Source organism: Pinus tabuliformis, chromosome 9 (assembly GCF_031772625.1).
Source record: "Pinus tabuliformis cultivar Carrire ecotype Pingquan chromosome 9, CPIR1, whole genome shotgun sequence".
In the NCBI taxonomy this organism is placed as follows: Eukaryota; Viridiplantae; Streptophyta; class Pinopsida; order Pinales; family Pinaceae; genus Pinus; species Pinus tabuliformis.
Window position 1 is genome coordinate 737829309 of NC_142307.1, and position 9017 is coordinate 737838325.

Consider the following 9017-nt stretch of genomic DNA (forward strand, 5'->3'; position numbering starts at 1 on the left):
TCCTCCATTTGGAGTGAAGGATACTTCTGACTCCTTTCGGAGCTGCTCTCTTCCTTCTCTACCTGTTCCTTTGCAGCCCACTCCGCTTCTATCCGGGCCTTCTTGCCTCTTCCTTTTCCTTCTTCTCTACGGACTTGCTAGTCCCAGCAGCCACATCGAATGCAAAATGCCAGTCTACTGGCCAGCACTTGATGACCTCTGCAATAGCGTCATCCGTAGGTAGGTAGGGTAATTCGGACCATTTATGCTCGGGGTCCTTTTGTGCCTAGATGTAGACATGGTGGAAGTTTGCTTTGAACTCTGCATACCCTGAAAGTGGCTCAACACACTTGGTGATAACCGTGGCTTTTGGTTGATGGCCATGCAAATACTCACCTCCATCAGCACCCAAAAGACTTTGCTCTCTGTGACCTGCGTAACATCTTTTGTGGCACAGAGGGATGCAAACTTTTCCACTTCCGGTAAATCCTTCTCCACATGAGGAAACTGTCTATCCTTCGACAAATCCCACGCAATGAGCGTAATTGAGAGCAACAACCACGAATAGTGAAAGGTCTTACTATCGTCCTGTACCTCTCTACAATTTGCGAGGAATGCACTACATAGGTAGCACGCCTAGTTGAACTGTATGCCCTCCATGCACTGAGCTTCTAACGAACCCACTGGTGCCGACACCTCGTCCGCACGACACTTTCTCATCACCTTAGCAACAAAAATGTGCATGGCAACCTTCACCGTGGGGTCAGTAATGCTAGTAATTGAATACCCGCATGGATTGTTGACAAGTTTAAACTTGTTCTTCATCTTCTCAGCAAGGTCGTGCTCACTCATCTTTCTACTAAATGCCTTGTCCGTATTCAGTCCTGAATGAGGCAATAATGTGATCTGATGGATCAACATAGCAGTGATGGGGATTGGCTCATTCATCCACAAGCACCCATCATGCACCAAGCACAATAATTGCTTAATGAAAATTAGGTTTATCAGGGCGTGGTGGTCATGAGGCACCCATAGTAGGCTTAGCAACCCTGAATTGTTAACTTCGTGAATCCATTCTATCAACTCTAACGCGGTGACACCATACTCCTTGTAGAAAAATCTCCTCATGAAGATCTCTGTGGCAAGGTGGGGGAACCACTCATGGTTCGCCAAATCCCAATATTCCTATTTCAAGTGCGGGATCCACGACAAGCGCGGTCCTTCAAAGGTTATATTCTCTAGTAGCAGGGGTGTGTTAAGGAGGAAGTGTCCCTCATCTAGGTTCTTCGAGACCTTTACTTTGCCCTTGCGTAGAGGGATATACTTCGGGAACCTAGCAATAGGGTCCACCCCCTCAATGTTGATATCTTCCACGCCCTCCTCTGCCTTTAGATCTCCTTCGCGCTTGACTTTTCTTTTCTCCGAGCCTGTGTAGCTGCATGCTTCCACGGTGACTCATGCACTGTCATCAACTTCTCTTGTTTATCCTTCTTTGGCATGGGGACCTCTCTCGTCGGCGTAGGCTTCGGCATAGGTGTCCTCGACACCGTAGGCACTGTTGCTAGAACCTCCATACTCACAACCTCAGGGGCAATAGTCCCTCCCATGTTGGCGGTTTTTGCGAGAATTAGTACTAACATGATATCATGAATAAGCTTTCTATCTGACTCGGGATATTGATCAAACACAGGGCTTGCGATAAAATCCTCAAATAACTCATTATTCATGCACAATAGACAACACAACACATAAAATCTCAAAATGCAAAATTTTTCTCACTGGACAACCACACGTATTTTATAGGAAAATTCGTATTCAAATTTGACTATTCCCCCCAAAATCTGTCCATAAATGCTAGATTGGCGGTAGATTTTCAAAGATTTCACTCTTAAATTTAGCCTTAAATGTCGCCCCCCCACTCCTCTTAACTGTCTCCTCACTTTCAAATCATGAACAGTGACGGTAACAGTCACTTTATGGCTACGTTACATGGTCTCCACCCCTATAGCACAACTCCCTTCACACTTCTTCTGGTACTGTGACACCCTCCTGTTTCGCACAGACCCCTTATCACACAACTCTACAAACTGGGCAGTGTAGTTTATAGTCCCACGCCTCCTTGCAACTGCCTAGAGCACTAAGACTATGCTGTTGTCATGTAGTCATTGGTTCAGATCTTCAGTGTATGGCTTCAATAGGCTTCCATTTACCTTTCTCGAAAATGGATCTCCATTCATTTTCATGAGCTGAACTGCTCCACCATCGGTAATATCTTTGATAACATATGGCCCCAACCAGTGCATCTGAAATTTTCAGTAAACTTATCGAACTTACTGTCATGTAATAAAACTAAATCATTTACCTTGAAGGTGCGCAGTTTGATGTGTCGATCATGCCAAGCTTTTTCATGTTCCTTCTAAACCTGCTGATGGAATCCAGCCAAAAATATATCTTCCTTGAGCTCTGTTAGCTACGCGAGCCACTCTTCTAAGGCTCTGTGGTCTTCCATTCCTTTGAATGTTGCTATGCATAGACTAGGCACAATGTATTCCATAGGCATCACAACCTCTACGCCATAGACCAACCTAAAATATGTCTGACCAGTAAGCATTTTACAGGTAGTTCTATAAGCCCATAACATTGCTGGTACGCACACGTCCCAATCATTCCTCTATGCATTGCAAACCTTTATCAGCACGCTCTCTAATATCTTATTAGATGCCTCAACCACCCCATTGGCCTGAGGATGATATTGCGTACTCTTCTGCTGATAAACTTGGAATTCTTCAGTCAGCGCGCTGATTGTTTCATTAAGGAAATGCGTACCGCGTTCACTCATCAAAATCTTCGGGCAACCAAACCTGGTTAACACATATTTGAATAAGAACTTCACTGATGTTTCCCCTGTACAGTCCTTCATGGGATGAGCCTCCGCCCATCTGGTCAAATTCTCAGTCATGGTGATGATATACCGCGCACCCTTCTTCTTTCCCGGAGGTTGAATTGGACCTACAAAATCAATTTCCCACTTCTCAAATGGCTGCAATGACACCTGTGGATTGAAAGCCAACTCATCCCTTCGCGATGGCCTGCCAGTTCTCTAACATGCATCGCATGCCCTACAATATGCTTTGGAATCCTTATGCAATGTTGGCCACCACAACCCAGCACGTAAAATCGTATGTGCTGTTGTTGTCCCCGCATAGTGGCCTCTTGCAGCTCCTCCATTAGCTTCAACAAGCATACTATTTCGTTCAAAATCATGCACATAACTACACAACATTTCGTCTAATCCCATCTTATATAAGTGGCCAGCAATCACAGAAAAGTCTGTCGCACGCACTACTAATTCCTTCTTCTGTTGACTAATATATCCCTTTGGAGTCATTACTGTAGTAAGGAAGTGGATAATATCTACAAAGTGATTGTTTGCTACGCGCACCGCAAAGAGCTGCGCGTCAGGTAGCCCTTCCTCCAAATTGGTAGGCTCCTATCGTATTAGACACATGCACTTTCAGCTAAAGAGCCAACATGTCCGGCCAGTTGAACAACCTTCCTTCATTTTCCAACTGATACAATATAATTACCCAAATCTGCGGGAAGGTCTTCGTGCTCTCTTGACCATACAAGCGACATGCGAAGATGACCAAGAGTTGGTAAGCCATCCTGAGTGACTTTGTCCTGTATACCTGGTGTTGGCTTAATGGTTCCTGACCCAAGCTTAGAGTTAAGTTTGCCAAACAAATCCCTACACTACTGGCCCTTTCAGCATCAACCTACAGAGTGCAATTTGAAGGCTTATCTGAAGCACTATGGGGGGATGCTGGAACCAAGTTTCCACACCCAGAGATTAGTGTAATGTTGTTTTATGCCCTAAACCTGCCTTCCCTCGGATCGATAAGCCTTTAAGGATTATCAATATAACTTCCTTTAACCAACCTCTAGACCTTCGCGAAGGTCTACGACTATCTTTCACGGACCCTAAATAGGTGAATCAGCCACTTACGCACCTCTATGATTACTCCTGATTCTGTATTTACCTAGACCGGCTTAAGTGTTCGATAACTTTAATATGCAATAAGAAATTCTTCATGTAAACAACTATTATTACTTGCATTCATATAACAATATATATAATGCAAATTCGCACATTAATACAACATTAATTCATAAACCCATCATTCATCACAACATAAAAGCACATTCATTCACAACAGGAATAAATAGACAAAGCACAAGAATTGCTGGAATAATCTCTTTATTAATACTTTAGTTCTTCTTACAGACTCAATACTTCCCTGATTACTCAGCTGCAAGGGTCCACGCACTCAGTTGCGGACACTACTCTAGGCCTCTGCGCACACAGTTGTAGAACCTCTCTTCTACTCTAAGACTTTTTCGCTCTTTCTCCTAATGACCCATTACATTCATCTTCATCCTTCATTACCTGTGTTAGAGTCTCTAAGACTCTCCTACTTATACAATCCCATGGTCCGCGGACCATAGGTAGATCTATAAAAGCTACACAACTTACATAAAAGAAGGGTAAAACCCTTTATGACACTTTACTATCTACACGTTCTGCAACCACAACTTGAGGAGACTTTACATCATATAAAACAAAACTTGGGCTTTTTACCCCAAAACTTGGGCTTTTGCCCTAACATTGACCCTAGGGGACCCTGTCCCAACAGGCCCCCAGGGATTTTTGCCCCAAAACTTGGGCTTTTTCCCCAACATTTACCCTAGGGGACCTTGTCCCAACACCTGGTTGGGTATCGTCATGAACTTCATTGGCTCCTTTACCGAACGTTTCATGATATCTCTAGTATTCACATTGTTGTTGGGAGCGAAGAATAGTGCATCCATGCGATTCACCGGTTACGGTAGGTGATATATTTGATGGTATTTTTCTATCTTGAAGGTGGCAAGCTATTTTCCGCTGGTATTTCTCAATGTCATCGTCTCATGATCAATATGTGAGACAACCCAATGAATGACATCTGCACACATGAAGGTGGGGTACCTGCATGCAACCTTGTACAAGCCTGACTTGTGAATGTTTACATAGACTTGTCTATCTTCCAGATCTTCCTTGAAACTACCTGCAAATATATCCTTTATTTTTGGCCATGTGATCTTCATGTCCTTTTCCACGAACAGTTGCGTGTCTACATAGATAGGAAAATTCATAGGAACCTATTCAACTACATCTCCAGTGCTTCTCTCTACAGTTTCCTTTGATCCATCTCTCTTGGAAACGATGATGCCTGTACTACTGAGAGACTGCTCAACAACTAATATACCTGGAGACAAAGCAGACACTCATAGAAAGTAATTGTAAGTTTAAAAACAATTATCATTTCAAGGATCGATCATGCAACAAGTTGGGTGACTGTCGGGAAAGATTGCACAGTAGTGAATCTCAGGGGCTAGGGACTGTCAGATGGAATTGCGCATTGTGCAGTCTCAGCTGCCAGTGATATGTGCTGCTGATTGAGCTATGCAAAACACAATCTAATGAGGTTGAATGTGGACTGGAACTGCGCAATGCGTAGTTCAGTCTAGTTGGGTTGCTAGCTAGAACTACGCATTGCACAGTCTCAGTGGGTAATACTAGGAACTATCTCCCAGAACTGCGAATAACACAACTACACCCCAGTGATAGGTAGCTTCTGAACAACTCCTGGAGCCAAGATAGAGCCTTGAGTTCCATGAATGTGCAGTGCATTTCGAGAAATTCAAGATTCAGGCCAAGGCAACCCAGATTTTCCCAAGGGCGACTTGGAAACAAGTAGATCTGAATGCATGAGCAATGATGGTGCAGACTTGAGTGAATGGACATGCATGCAATCAAAGAAAGTGAAGGAATCAATCAAACAAAAGAATAATGCATCTGATGAAGAGGGTCGCTGCAAAGATGACCGTCAGTGCAAAAACAAGGTCATGCATGCGACACTAAGGAAATGCAATGAAAAACTTGAAACTATACTTCTATAAGTTAAAATAAACTAAAACACTAATGGTTGTTCAACAAAACATGAAAAACAACACTCACACAGGTAAAGAAAAGAAAAGCAATGGAAAAACCAACAAAAGACTTTAAAAACAAAAATTACCTAGAAAAGTTGTGCTGAATGTACCAAAGGTTCCTAGATGCCTCAGGAATTCCAGAGCTCCAATATCAAATATGTAGAATGAGCTCTCGGGTGTCGTTTAAATATATTTGATAGATTTAGGGTTTATTGACGCGCATGCCACAAATATAGGAAAAAGCAAAACTTGGTAGGAAGCTCCTAAAATCAACTTGAGTGTAACTCCTAGTGCTAAAAGTAGATCCCTATTTTCCATGGATGATTTTTCACTTTTTGCTTTTTTCTTTTTCAGGAAAGGTTGTCATGCATGCAAGGAAGAATTACTTAGTTCAGGAGGGAACCAGGCAACCTACCGGAACATGCTGCAGACAACAACTGAGGAATGATTTTGTGCAATTCCTAGGCTAAGTGTCTCTGGTTGACCCTTATGCTCTACGTAGTTTCCCAGATGAAGACAAGCTGCCAGCTAGGTCTGTGCAGTTTTGAGCCTCAGCTCACAGTTGGACTGCTCTGCGCAATTCTGGAGAAAAAGGTTGATTGTCTGCTCTATGCAATCTTGGAGAGAAAGGATGACGGACTGCTCTGTGTATTTTCTGAGAGCAAGTCTAACAACTTTCTCTGCACAGTTTCAAAGCCTAGACTGACTGTTGGGCTACTCTACGCAATTCCTAAGAGCATTGTAGACTACCCTCTGGGACTGCCTAGTTTGCCAAGGCAGTGCAAGAACCAGGTTTAGACCAAGTCACAGGAGGTCAGCATGTGGTCAGAAAGCAAGATAAGTTAGCAAACACAAGTTGTAAATCCAAAGATAAACTCAACTAAACGCACCAGTACCTAGCAGTGCAAGACAAGCTGCTTAGGATTTTGGTAGGGAGGCCCCAAAACAAAGCGAAGGAAAAATTTTGGAGGGTGGTTATAGTCGCTACAATAGGTCAATATAGATATGATAGATGTATATCAAGAATGTTGAAATCTTGTATTTTCAAGGAATTTGTGGTTATTTAAGAATAAATAAAGTAAGAGAACTTCACCAAACCATAAAGATATTAAACAAGTACTTCGAAATTTTGCAAATTTCAACTATGCTTACTTTTCTAGAATTATGATAAATTTCTCATCAAACATTCAAAGACAGATGAAGCTTGATTTATTCTCCTATTAATGCTAAATGCAAAAATTTTAACCCAAAATCAAACTCAAGTCTAAAAAATTATTGTGATGATGATTAAATTAGTGACAAATCCTTCATAGATAAGTTGAAAATCATGATTAACATAAATTTATTTGAATGTACAAAATGAAATATGCCACCGTATATTTGTTAAATTTTATTTTTTATCTGATGTTAAGCTCATAAAAGTACAACAAAATATAATTAACTTAGCTTTTAATGGAAATAGTTCCACCGTTCATTTTAGGTTTCAATACTATTGGTGTAGATCAAAGAGCACTTCTCAACAGTGCCATGTGGATATGCTTAAAGAGCTATCTATAAGCCATTTTTGTAGAATGTCACCTTCTCTAATATGAGGCTTAAAAGAATGTAAATTTTAAAAACAATCGCATCCAACCTTAGCAATGAATCATGAACCATTCAAAGTAGATATTTTTGTTTGGATACCGTACTTAAAATTAATGCATACCAACATGTTGTTGCACAACCATTCATAACCCATATTTCAAGAAGGCATGCCACTTACTCAGGTGTTATGAGACATAAATATATTTCACCAAGTGATACTTGGATATGTGAACGTTGTGTGTAATGCCCATATTTAGTATTCTCATGAATAGTATCACAATCTAGATTCACATAAAACATGAAATAAGTCTCTGCTAACAATATATGATATCACTAATGTCTATAGTATTATTTTAGATAGTAGTATTAGTACCAAATCAACCATAGGGTTAATCCATCATTGTGCAGACATTATGGTTTTTATAAATCATGGAGTGCTTCTACAAGGCATCATATACCATGAATATTCAAACAAATAAATCTAGTCCATGTAAAGAAAGTTTAATATTGTTATATTCAAGTGTCCATGAAAAATTATGAGTATATACCCTTTAAGAGAAAATAATTCAAATTATTTAGGTATTTAGTTAAGGGTTGGAAACCTTGCAAGGAAATGAGTTTAAGCTCATTGAATCTTGATCCAACACTTAAAAATTATTACTAGTAAAAAAGGTATTGTACTATTTAGGAAGTATAAATTTTAGATATGTGTTCCAAGAGAAATACTTTAAAAACTTAAGCAACTTTGAGGGAAGATTTCAAGGCCATGCAACAAGTTGTCCATCCCAAAGAGGCATCAATTTGCTTCTTGATTGTGTAAAGAATGATTAAGATACAATGTTGCAATGAAAAATATGTTTAGACTAAATCATTAGGTATCTTTACCATTGTATGAGAGAAGGTGTGTTCTCGACCCCTTTATTAGAAATTGAAACTTTATGTTCATAATGAGTAACAATTTATATTTAATTTGAACATTTTTGAATCATTGTGAATGGAAGTCATCTGAGAATCTTAGCATAAAACCCAATATTCACTTGATCTCTAGTATATTTTAACGAGTCTCATATATATTTCATCCATCAATTATTAGATATAGTAAAGAAATGTTTGTAAATACTAAAAAAAATGAACAATTCAAATGATTTGCAAATGAAAATACCAAACCTATATAGACTTGGAAGTCTTAGCTCAAGATTTGAAATACTTATGACACCACATTAAAGTATCAAACCCATACCATGAGATCATGACCATGGATAATGAAAGTATTTATGCATTTTCACCTAAGGCATGTGGCTGGAAAAAGTTAATACACTATGGTTGAAGTGTCTAAGAGTGATGGAAACTTTATAACAAAGGAAGAATAAAGATAAAAATTTCATTTGGATGAAATGAGCAATGGATTTTGTATGAGAGAG